This window comes from Petaurus breviceps, unplaced genomic scaffold (assembly GCF_028583685.1).
Source record: "Petaurus breviceps papuanus isolate PSGF00001 unplaced genomic scaffold, PetGlider_PUasm1.0 47, whole genome shotgun sequence".
Taxonomy (NCBI): Eukaryota; Metazoa; Chordata; class Mammalia; order Diprotodontia; family Petauridae; genus Petaurus; species Petaurus breviceps.
The window spans coordinates 15,171,888-15,184,881 of NW_027186349.1; the positions used below are offsets into that span (position 1 = coordinate 15,171,888).

Consider the following 12,994-nt stretch of genomic DNA (forward strand, 5'->3'; position numbering starts at 1 on the left):
TCTCTCTCTCTCTCTCTCTCTCTCTCTCTCTCTCTCTCTCCCCATGGTTTTATGTACTCCAATAATTCTATCTCTATTGGATCTACTTCCAAGTTTGTTTTATTCCAATGAGGTATTTTAAGTTTTACTTTTATATTTTCTCATACATTATATTTTGTGTGACTGATTCTTGCTGTCCCATAGAGACATTAACTTCCACTTTTCTGATCCCAAATTCTAATTTTTAAGGAATATTTTTCTTCAGTTAGCTTTTATGCCTCCCTTTCTGTTTGGACAATTCCTACATTTAAGGAGATATTTACTCCAGTGGACTTTTGCTTTTTCCATTTCACAGATGTACTTTTTAATGAGATATTTTCTTCAGTCAATTTTTGTGCTTCCTCTTCCAAGTTGTTGTCTTTTTTCATAATTCAACCTAGCTCATTTATTTTCAAAAATTTTATTCTATCTCTCTTTTTTGATTTTTAATATACGTTTTGAACACTTCCAGAAGGACTTTTTGGGCTTGATACAATGTACAGTCTTCTTTGTGTATTCTCACATATACATTTTCACAATGTTTCTTCTTCCAAGTTAATGTGTTGATCTTCCTTTTCACCATTTTTAGTTTCTATGGTCAAGTGTCTTTTCTGTTTCTTCCTCATTCTTATATTATTTAATAACTTTTATATTTGAACTTTGCTCCTAGTGCACAGGGGGGGTACTATCCAAAGTTTCTTATGCTGGGGGACAGGAGTCTGGTCACTGGCTTTCCATACAGGTGCTTCTGGTGCTTGCAGCTTGCCCACTACACTATGGTGGCCCAAGTTGTTGTGCCTTTTCTGCTGTGGTTCCAGGCCTCACAATTGCTTTCTGAACTGGGGCTTGAAACCTCACAGAAGGTCTTTGGTGCCACTGGCCTTCTGAACATGGATTGAGAGGCCTCAGTTGCTACTTTGGGCTGGGGCTAGAACTCTCCCATTGGCTTGCCCAGATACCTTCTGCACTGGGCTGTGTTCCCCTTTTACCCAAATGTATCAACTATGCAATATTCAAAATGCCTACAGCAACTATAAATATGCTGATGTGTTTATGAATCACAAATATACCAGGCTCTCTACATGAGGGATAAAGCTAGAACATTTATTAAAATCCAGAAAGTCCCAGAACCAGAAAGTCAGAGCCATCAGAGTAGTTATGAAATTGGCACACATAGTTAATGTAGCAAATACCCACATTCTCAAGCCTTCAAAAAAGAGAGGATACCTCAGGCAAAGGTCCTCCTCTCCCTACTCATGGCAACTGCTCTCTATCCAGGAAGTGTGCTCCCAGTCTCTCCAGCCCCCTGGGCAAGTTTGTAGAAGCAAGCACCCCAGCATCCCAACGGTGGCTGACAACAAAAGTTCTTAGATATGCTTTGCTAAAGGAAAGCAACTTAAAATGGGAAAACAATCTTGCTTTAATCAATCAAACATAACATTTACTTAGTTCAGGGGGAAAAGGTCAGCACCCCAAACTTCAGAGTATACAGACAGATACATTTCAAGCAGACAGGTCTCCAACTGTCCAACCATTACATCCATACCAAATGACAGTTACCAGAGAGAGAAGCATCAACATCTGGGTTTTTCAGAGCTGGGGGGCTCTCAACGACTGCCCAGAGTCTCATCTGGTCAAATCACACAACACTTCTCAAAATGTGTCCCAAAATAATGTCCCACATCAGGGATTATATAGCCTTTTCCTGGGTCAGAGAATGTAACAATCCTCTTGACCTACTGCCCAATCCCAAAGCAACAAGGTGTGGACCTTCCTGAAAATCAAGACTCCCACCACAGGCTCCAGGTGCACTTTGCTTAGGCACAAGGAAGATCTTAAAAATTTACATTCCTATAACACCAAGTAAGACAGACATTTCCTGAAGTCATTCTAAGTAATCTTAGGCTAGAAAACTGTTTTCCTTAGTCTTTTTATGTGTCCTATTGCTCCAGAATCTGTTTAGAAAATAATTTTGTTGTTGTTGTTGTTTTTTGTGTTTTTCTGAGGAAAACTGGTGAGAGCTCAGGCAGTTTCCTTGCTCCTCTCCACCATCTTGATTCTACCCCCTCCTGATGATCTTTCAAGTCCATCAGAGCCCCAACTCATCCAATTACCTCCAGTCAAGCTACAGAAGAAAGGTCCTGGGTAAACTGTTTCTTAGCAGTTTTGAAGTCAGTCATTGAAATGCAATTACAAAGTAAACTATGAACCCACCAACAAGATAAAATGGATCACCAGTAGTGTCTACAATAAAAGGTTCCTAAATCCTCTGACAAGAAGGAAGTGACTGTTTCCCTAGAGTACTTAAATAAAGTACCATGCCCCATTTTGTAATCAGATATCCTTTGCCCACATCATTCAGTTATACATTACTTAATTGTGGAACATGACCCAAATACAACCTTGTCCATGTTCATCCTTATAGGCAAAACAAAGAAAATCCCAACAATCATGAAGGATAAACCATTTCTTTAAGGGAATAAATTCAAAACTGATAGATACCCCATAACTATCAGAAGTATAAATACACGAATATAGAAACCAGAGTAATAAATGGAAAAAAAAATGAAACAAGATACATGGAAAGAAATACTAAATAGGAAGAATGGCAGGGGAAATATCACCATGAAAAAAAAAGATAGAAAATCTCCTTAAATAACCAAAATCCCCTAAATGTCAAAATGGATGAGATAGAAGATAATAACAAAATTATAAACCAAGAAATATCATAAAAATAAGGAAAAAAATAGAAAACCAACATCAAGGACCTTAGAGACCCTTTACAATCAATATCCAGCAAGCATTTATTAAATATCTGTCTCAATACATTATCATCTTATTATGCACATAAATATAGAAAAATGAAAAGAATATAGCCTCCAGAAATTGATTTTCTATCCAGAGAGATAGCATTAATTCTAAGAAGAAAATTGTGTGGCTGACAAGAACAATGCTTCTCAGACATATGTACCCCTGTGGTAGAGGTTAGGGAACTTCCTTCCAGGAGAGTTATGATGAAGTTATATAGAAGTGCCTCAGAGAAATACTGGAATATTGGAACATTTTATTATGGCATTTTATCCCTGACCATGTAGTTTAAAAATAGCACCTAGTCACAGGTTATAGATACAGAAACATCAGTAGAAGTGAAAAGTACTATTTTGGAGCCCTTTGTGATTCTGACTACTTTTCTTTAGTTACACTGAAATTTGTATTGACAAGTAACTTTTTCCCCAGGAAAGTGACTTTTTCATCACCATTACATTTATACATCACTCTTGTGATATTGCAATAAAGAGACAAATTCAATTCAGAGATATAAAACTGTGAAGTATTTTCATTGCCTACAGATTTAATGCTGGTAACATCTTGATTCGTTTTTATTTTTTTTATATAAAAACAGCTTTAAATATTTTCTTTCAGAAATCTGGTTTCTATATCACACAGAAGAAAGACCCAAAAATATGGTGTGCTTCTAGATCATTGCTTGTTCAGAACAATTCTGCTATGATATTATTTAATTGATAAACTGAGAAGGTTTCTGGTGATTGTTACTGAGGAAAAAAAAAACCATTGTCCCAAAGGACATTAATGTTCTCTTGGAGCAAGTCTCTTTTGGGATCATAATGTAGTAAAATAAGTGCTTTCTTAAATATCCATCTAGTTACAATTTCAAACTTGGGTTTGAGTAATGTGGTCCTTGCCAAGAACTTCTTCCATGCATAATATGTCCAGCTCAATGAAAGAAGAAAATTAAATTTGGGGGCAATTGATTTCTTTAGATGTAAGACTGTTGCTAAGCAGTAGATCCATTTCCATTTCAATCCACAAAATTTACTGCAATTTTATTCTTAGTACAAGCTTACCTGTCCATCACTTTTGTAGTAGTTATTATTCTTTTCTTAATTTTCTTCTAATTTTCTTTGTTAGAACTGTTATTAGCATTTATTTCACCATTTCAGTGAATGTCTAAGTTTTGCTTTCCAGAGTTAAACTCTTCTTTAATGTCTTCTGACATTTCCATGTCTATTTTGTGACAGAATTCCCTCTGTATCTTCATTTCTGCCTCTTGAAGACATGATACCAATTAGGAAAAAAAAAAATAGCTGGTATTATCCTGTCATGACCAATGTATTTCAAGAGATATTTTTGATGAATAACAATTCTAAGAAATTTTTGTTTTATCAGGCAACTTCTACAGAAGGTATAAAAACATGGCTACAGTGGTAGCATCAAGGAGGTATCCATTGCACAGGTCCAATGTGCTACGTACATTTATTTCTCAAAGATTAAGCCTTGTTTATAAACATCTTTGGAATCTCTTTTAGATGTTTGCTTTGTCTTCAGTTTGTATTCCTAATTTCCTTTTTTTTTCTTTACTTTTTTGAAGGCAGTTGGAGTTAAGTGGCCTGCCCAAAGTCACATGGCTACCAAGTATTAAATGCCTGAGTCCACATTTGAAATCAGGTCCTTCTGACTTCAGGGCCAGTGCTTCACTGCACCACCTAGCTGCCCCCATTTCTTCATTTACTTATTTTTTTTTGGTTGTCTGTCTGTTTCCCAGTTTTCTGCTTCTCTCCTAATCTTGGTTATATTGCCTTTGTACAAAATCTTTTCCATTTAATGTAATCAAAATGATCAGTTTTGCATTTCACAATGCTCTTTATCTCTTGTTTGGTCATAAATTCTTCCCTTCTCCATAAATATGATAGGGTAACTGTTCCTTGGTACCCTAATTTATTTATAGTATCTGTCTTATATCTAAATTGTTAACCCATTTGGACTTTATTTTGGCATATAATGTTAGAAATTTGTCTAGTCCCAGTTTCTGCCATATTATTTTCCAGTTTTACTAAAATTTTTTCTCAAATAGTGAGTTTGTATCCCAAAAGTTGGGGTCTTTGGGTTTATCAAACAGTAGACTACTATAGCCTTTGACTAATGTGTCCTTATACATATTCTATTCCACTGATCTACCACTCTATTACTTAATCAGTATCAAGCAATTTTGATGACTGCTTCTCTGTAATACAGTTTGAAATATGAACTGGCTAGGCCACCTTCCCTAGCATTTTTTTTCATTAATTCATTAATTCCCTTGATATTCTGGATCTTTTGTTCTTCCAGATGAATTTGTTACTATTTTTTCTAACTCTATAAAATATTGTTGGTAGTTTTAATGGTATAACACTTAATAAGTAAATTAATTTAGATAAAATTGTCATTTTATTATATTAGCTCAGCCAAACCACAAGCAACTGATGTTTTCAAACTATTTAGATCTGTCTTTATTTTTGTAAAAAGTGTTATGTAATTGTACTAATATAGTTCCTGTATTCTGTAATGTCTGCATTAACTTTAAATACAATTTTCCTTTCTATTTCTTTCTTTGTGGGTTCATTAGAAATGTATAAGAATGCTTAGGATTTATGTGGGAGTATTTTATATCCATCAACTTTGCCAAAGTTATTTATTATTTCTAGTAGGGTTTTTTTTTGATTCTCTAGGATTCCCTAAGTATATCATTGTATCATCTGCAAACTGTGATAGCTTAATCTCTCCTTTGCCTTCAATTCCTTTTTCTTCTCTTATTGCTGCAGCTAATATTTCTATTATGAAATTGAATAATAGGGGTGATAATGGACATCCTTGTTTCACCCCCAATCATATTGGAAATGAATCTAACTTTTCACGTTTACATATAATACTTGCTGATGATTTTAGGTAGATGCTACTTGTTATTTTAAAGAAGACTACATTTATTCCCATTCTTTCTGTTGTTTTTAACGGTAATGGGTATTGCATATTGTCAAAAACTTTTTCTGCATCTTTTGAGATAATCATGTGGTTTCTATTTGTTTTGTTGTTGTCATGATCAATTATATAGATAGTTTTCATAATATTAAACCATCCTTGCATTCCTTGAATAAATCCTACCTGATCAAAGTGTATTATACTTGTGATAAGATGCTGGGATATTTTTCTAATTTTTCATTTTAAATATTTGCATCTATATTCATAAGGGAAGTTGTTCTATAATTTTCTTTATGTTAGTTCTTCCTGATCTAGGTATCAGTGTCATATTGGTGTCATAAAAAGAATTTTGGGGATGGAGCCAAGATGGCACAGTAAAATCAGGAACTTGCTTGAGCCCCCACTACAAATACCCATAGTACTTGTGAAAAAATGACACTACACAAATTATAGAGCTAAAGATCCCACAAAGTGACAGAGAAAAAAAAAAACAATCTCCCAGTGAAGGCAGCCTGACAGGCTGACAGGAAGGATCAATCACACTGGACTGGGTGATGAGCACAGTCCCACATGAGCCACATGGCAGATCTGGCGAGGCCCTGACCCATGGCCCAGACTGGCTGGAACAAATTTCAGGAGACTGAATCACCAGAAGCTGTAGTGGTTTTCAGATTTCTAATCCCATAAATCCCAAAGAGAAAGTAAAAGGCCACTGTGGAACTGTACAGGAACTGATTGACAGAAGAGTGTGCTCTGGCCTCTGACCCCAGGTGGGAGGTACGAAGGCACAGCTGCTGCAACTGCTGTTACATAGCTGCTTCCAAAGCTCCTGGACTCCAGATCATAGGGGGACCAAGCAACCATTCAGATGGTTATCTCTCTTCCTTTGACCTGCATGGATCTGGCTCTCAATCTTGGGTGGTGTTCCTGGGGCATGTGTCCAGTGTGTTACAGTTTATGGTGGCTATAAAGAGGGTGTCCTTCTCATAGCTTGGACAACAGATGTGACAAGAATTGTGAAAACCCCAGGGATTTTGTACATACCTCTCTCCACTCTGGAAGCAGAGTTCAACCCCAGCAAAGAAGTCACAATCAAGCAACTGACTGGCAAAGTATTTTAGCAGAGGAAGTAAATCAGACCACAGATTACTCTCTTGGGGACAAAAAAGATCAAAACATAGAACCAGAAGACAATGAAGTCAAAAGTCCGTCATCAAAGGCTTCCAAGAAAAATGTGAAGTGGTTACAGGCCATGGAGGAGCTCAAGAAGGATTTTGAAAATCAAGTAAGAGAAGTGAAGGAAAAATTGGGAAGAGAAATGACAATGTTGCAAGAAAATCATGAAAAGTGAGTTAACAGCCTCCTAAAGGAGAACAAAAAAATACTGAAGAAAATAACACCTTAAAAATGAGCTAACTCACATGGCAAAGGAAGCCCAAAAAAGCCAACGAGGAGAAGAATGCCTTAAAAAAGCAAATTGGTCAGATGTAAAAGGAATTTTACAAGCTCACTGAAGAAAATAATTCCTTAAAATTAGAATGGATAAAATGGAAGCTAATGACTTTAAGAAAAATCAAGATGCTATTAAAAAATACAAACAAATGAAACCAATGACCTGAAAAATAGGTCCAGGAGAGATCATTTAAAAATTACATGAAAGCTATGATCATAAAAGAGCCTAGACATCATCTTCCAAGAAATTCTCAATTAAGGTTGCCCTGATATTCTAGAACCACAGGGCAAAATAAAAATTGAAAGAATTACCCAATGACACCTTGAAAATGATCACAAAAAACCTCCTAGGAATATTTTAGCCAAATTCCAAAGTTCCCAGGTCAAGGAGAAAATACTGCAAGCAGTCAGGAAGAAACAACTTGAGTATTGTGGAAACACAATCAAGATAACACAAGATCTAACACATTCTACATTATGGGATCAAAGGGCTTGGAATATGATATTCTGGAGTTCAAAGTAAGTAGGATTAAAGCCAAGTTTCACCTATCCAGCAAAACTGAGTATAATGCATCAGGGGAAAATATGGTCATTGAATGAGATACAGAGTTTTCAAGTGTTCTTCATTAAAAAACTAGAGCTGAACAGAAAATTTGAATCTCAAATACAAGAAGCAAGAGAAGCATGATAAGGTAAACAGGAAAAAGAAATAATAAAGAGCTTATTAACTTTGAACTGTTTAAATTCCTTATTAAATTTAAACTATTTAAATTAAAATGGTAATTATAGCTCATGAGACTGTTCTCAGTATGAAGATAGTTGAAAGGAATGTATATGTGTGTATGTATGTGAATATATATATATATATATATATATATATGTGTGTGTGTGTGTGTGTGTGTATATATGAAGGTGTATGTGTGCATATATATGTAAGTGTGTGTACATATTTACATAGAGGGCAAAGGATCACTTGAATAGGCTTGGATCATATCTAAAAATAATATTAAAAGATGAGAGAGGAATGTTTTGGGAGAAGGAAAAATGGAGAGATAGAATAGGGTAAATTATCTCAAATAAAAGAAGCAAGAGAAACCTTAAATAGAGTGGAAGACAAGGAAGGTAAAAGGGAATGGCTCAAACTTACTCTCATTGAATTTGGCTTAAGGACGGAATAAATACACACTCAATTGGGTATCTTACCCTACAGGAAAGTAGGGGGAAAGGGATAAGAAGAGGAATAATAGAAGGGAGGGCAGATTGGGGGAGAGGGTGGTTAGAAGTAAACACATGAAAAGGGACATTTTCAAAGAAGAAAACAGAAAAAGTATGGGGTGGGATAGGATGGAGGGGAATATAGTTAGTCTTTAACAATGTAACTACTACGGAAATTCTCTGGGTAACTACACATGTACAACCTATATTGAATTGCTTGTCTTCCAGTGGGGGTGGGTGAGAAGAGAAGAAGGAAAAGAATTAGGAAATCAAAAATTTAAAAACAAATTTTAAAAAATTGTTTGTTTATTTTTGCAACTGGGAAATAAGATATATAGGCACTGGGGTATAAAAATCCATCTTGTCCCACTATAAAGTTAGGGGAGGGATGGGGTAGGATATAAAAGAGAAAAGATTGAGGGATTGGTCTTCAACAAACTTTTTGAGTATAGTTCTAAATCACCCTCATGAAGTGGTTGGGTCAGTTCACAGCTCCATTAATAGCGCATTAATGTCTCAGTTTTCCCACATTCTCTCCAATATCCATCATTTTCCTTTTTTAACAATATGATAGGGGTGAAATGGTAACCCAGAGTAGTATTCATTTGCATTTCTCTAATAGGTCATGATATAGAGCATTTTTTTCCATATACCTATATATAGTTTTGATTTATTTGCCTGAAAATAGCATTTTCATATCCTTTGACTATAAATTCAGACATGAATTTATTATTATATATTTGACTAAGTTCTCTATAAATGGGCAAGATAAAGGCATTATCAGAGGTACTTGTTGCCAATTTTTTCACCGTTTTCTGTTTTCCTGTTAATTTTGTTTTCATTGGTTTTATTTGAATTTTTTTAATTTTATATGATCAAAATTATATATTTCATATTTTGTAAATGTCTCTATTTGCTTTGATCCTAAATTCTTCCCTTATCCATAGATATGACAGATAAATTAAATCATGCTTTTCTCTTTTGCTTAGAGTATCATCACTTACATGCAAGTAACATAACATGCTGAACTTGTCTTGTTATATGCTATGAAATGTTGGTATGTAGCTAGTTTATTTTATACTGTTTTTCTAGTATTTGCCAGCAGTTTTTATCAAATGAGTTTTTGTTCCAAAATTCTGAATTATTGGGCTTGTCATATACTAAATTACTATGAGAACTTATCACTGTATCTTGTGTACCTAATCTATTTCACTGATCCACCACTCTATTTTTTAGTCAATATCAAAATTTTTAGTTATTCCTCATTTATAACATAGTTTTATATCTGCTTATGGTTAGACCACCTTCCTTTGCATTTTTTATGGATTCCCTTGAGAACCTTAACCTTTGCTTACTTCAGATAAATTTGGTTATTATTCTTCCAGCACTCTAAAATAATTTTTGATAGTTTGATTGATATGACACTAAATATATAGATTAGGTAAAATTGTCATTTTCATTATAATGGTTCAGCCTACCCCTGAGCAATTAATACATTTTCTATTTGTATCTGACTTTATATGTGTGAAAAGTGTTTTGCAGTTGTTGGGTTTATATAGTTTCTGGGTTTCTCTCAGTAGGTAAACTTTCAAGTATTTTATATTGTCTATAATTATTTTAAATGGAATTTTTATTTCTGTTTCTTGTTGCTGAACATTTTTGCAGATATATATCAATGCTGATGACTTATATGGGTTAAATTTATATCCCATGACTTTGCTAATGTTGTTAATTGTTTCAAGTAGTTTTTCCATTATCTATTATTCTCTAAGTATAACATCATACCATCTGCAAAGAGTAATACATTTGTTTCCTCATTACCTATTCAAATTCCTTCAATTTCCGTTTTCTTTTCTTATTGCTGTAACTAACTTTTCTAGGATAAGATTGAACAAAGATGTGATAATGGGCACCTGTGATTTACCCTTAATGTTACTGGGAAGTTTTCTACTCTATCACCATTACAGATAATGCTTGCTTATGGTTTTAGGTAAAGATTACTTTTCATTTAATGGTAAGCTCCAACTATTATATTTTCTAGTGTTTTTAATAGAAATGGGTTCTGTATTTTGTCATTGACTTTCTCTGCATCTATTGAGATAATAATATGAATTCTGTTGCTTTAGTTATTGACATGGTATTGATATTGATAATTTTCACAGATAATTTTCCCAATATTAACAGAACTCTGTATTCCTGGTATAAATCCCACATGGGGATAGTATATGTTCCTTGTGATATATAATTAGTGAATATCAGACCGTGATTTGAAATATAAAATTCTCACTATAGAGCACATTCCTTTTCCATAACACACCATGCTGCCCTTACTAGGTCACACTAATAGAAAATAGTGTAGATTTATAAAGTTATTTGATATTGTTGTTCACTAATAATTAATTATGTCTGCCTCATTGTGACCTCATTTGGGGTTTTCTCAGCAAATATACTGGAGCAGATTTCCATTTCTTTCTCCAGCTCATTTTACAAATGAGGAAACTGAGGCAAATAGGGTATTCCTTAAAGTCTCTTCGTCCTTGGCATCAAAAGGGATACTGCTCCTCATGCGTTCTCATCCCTTATTATTAAAAGCAATTGGATTCCTGCTCTTTTGGACTACAAGGGATACTCTCTGCCCTGAAACTCCAACCCAGAATTTGGTAAAGGCAGTGGAATTGCTTTACAATGTCCTATTCTTTCAAGTTCTACTACCTGGGGCGGGCCTTACCAGTGGCCCAGATTGGCTAGGGCAGACTTCAGGAGATAGAATCACCAGTAACTATGATGATTTCCAGACTTCTCAAACAATAAACTCCAAAGAGAAAGTAAAAGGTCAGTGAGGAGGACTCTTAATCCAGGGCAAGAGAAGAGCATGGTCCAGGTCCTGCCCCCGGGGTGAGAAGTCATGGCAGCATGGTAGTTGCAACTGCTGCCCAAGGCTGCCTCCAGAGCTCCTGGCCTGCAGATCATAAGGGGACCAAGTCACCCTTGAGAGGGTATTTGCTCTTGCTTTGATTTGCATGGATCTAGGTCAGCCTTGGGTGATGCTCCTGGTGTGAGGAAAGCCATTGTGCATGCAAGAGCTTGTGGTGGCCATAGAGAGAGCACCCTCCTCAAAGCTCTACCAACTGAAAAAAACCCAGAAGTTTAGGACATAGCTCTCTCCAATCTGGAAGCAGAATTCTACCATGGAAAAGAACTCAAAAGTCAAGTAATTGGCTGGAGAGATAAGGAAACAGAGGAAGCACAATGAAACTGTAGAATCATTTTGGGGGAACAAATAGGATCAAATACAGAACCAGAACAAGATTACAATCTCAAATCATCTGCAGCAAAAGCTTCCAAGAATAATATGAACTAGTTGCAGGCCATGGAAGAGCTCAAGAAGGATTTTGAAAATCAAGTAAGAAAAGCAGAAGAAAATTGGGAAGAGAAATGAGAATGATACAAGAAAATCATGAAAAGTGAGTCAACAACCTGACTAAATAAAATAATACCTTAAAAATAGACTAACTCAAGTGTCAAAAGAGGCCCCAAAAGCCAATTAGGACAAGAATGACTAAAAAAAGTTGAATTGGCCAGATGGGAAAGGGATTTAAAAAACTCACTGAAGAGAATAGTTCCTTCAAAATTAGATTGAAGCAAATGGAAGATAATGATTTTGTGAGAAGTCAAGATACTATAAAAATCCAAATAAATGAAAAAATAAAGGTAATGTGAAATATCTTATTGGGAAAAAAACAGTGACCTGGAAAACAGATAGTAGAGAGATAATTTAAAAATTATTGGACTACTTGAAAGCCACGATCAATAAAAGACCCTAGAAATCATCCTTCTAGCAATTCTCAAGGAAAATTGCCCTGATATTATAGAACCAGAAGGCAAAATAGAAATTGAAGTAATTCACCAATTGCCTCTTGAAAAAGATGCCCCCAAAAAACTCCTAGGAGTATCATTGCCAGATTCCAGAGTTCCTAGGTCAAGGAGAAAATGTTACAATCAGCCAGAAAGAAACAATTTGAGTATTATGGAAACACAATCAGGATAACACAAGATCTAGTTGCTTCTACATTAAGGGATCAAAGAGCTTGAGATATGATATTCCAGAGATCAAAGGAGCTAGTATTAAAGCCAAGAATCACCTACCCAGCAAAACTGAGTATAATGCTTCTCTGGAAAATGTGGTAATTCAATGAAATAAAGGACTTTCAAGCCTTCTTGATGAAAAAACTAGAGCTGAACAGAAAATATGACTTTCAAAAACAAGAAGGAAGTAAAGCATGAGACAGTAAACAGTAAAAATAAATAATAAAGAATTTATTAAAGGTAAAATATTTACATTCCTACATGGAAAGAGGACAATTGTAACTCATAAGACTTTTCTCAATATGAGTATAGTTAAGGGAATATGTTTATGCATATATACACATATGTATACATGCACATGCATAAGTTCATATATCTATGTATAGGAGAGTTCATGGGTGTATAAATATATGTTACTATATGTATATGTATGTACATGTATACATAATCAGAGGGAACAAAATGAATT

The 12,994-nt window shown here is 34.9% G+C and overlaps 1 pseudogene; it reads right to left on the reverse strand.

The window, feature by feature from the left end:
- Nucleotides 1-3,569: 3,569 nt before the first annotated feature.
- LOC138171826 (polycomb group RING finger protein 3 pseudogene) lies at nt 3,570-11,508 on the reverse strand (annotated as a pseudogene).
- Between the last annotated feature and the right edge of the window lie 1,486 nt (nt 11,509-12,994).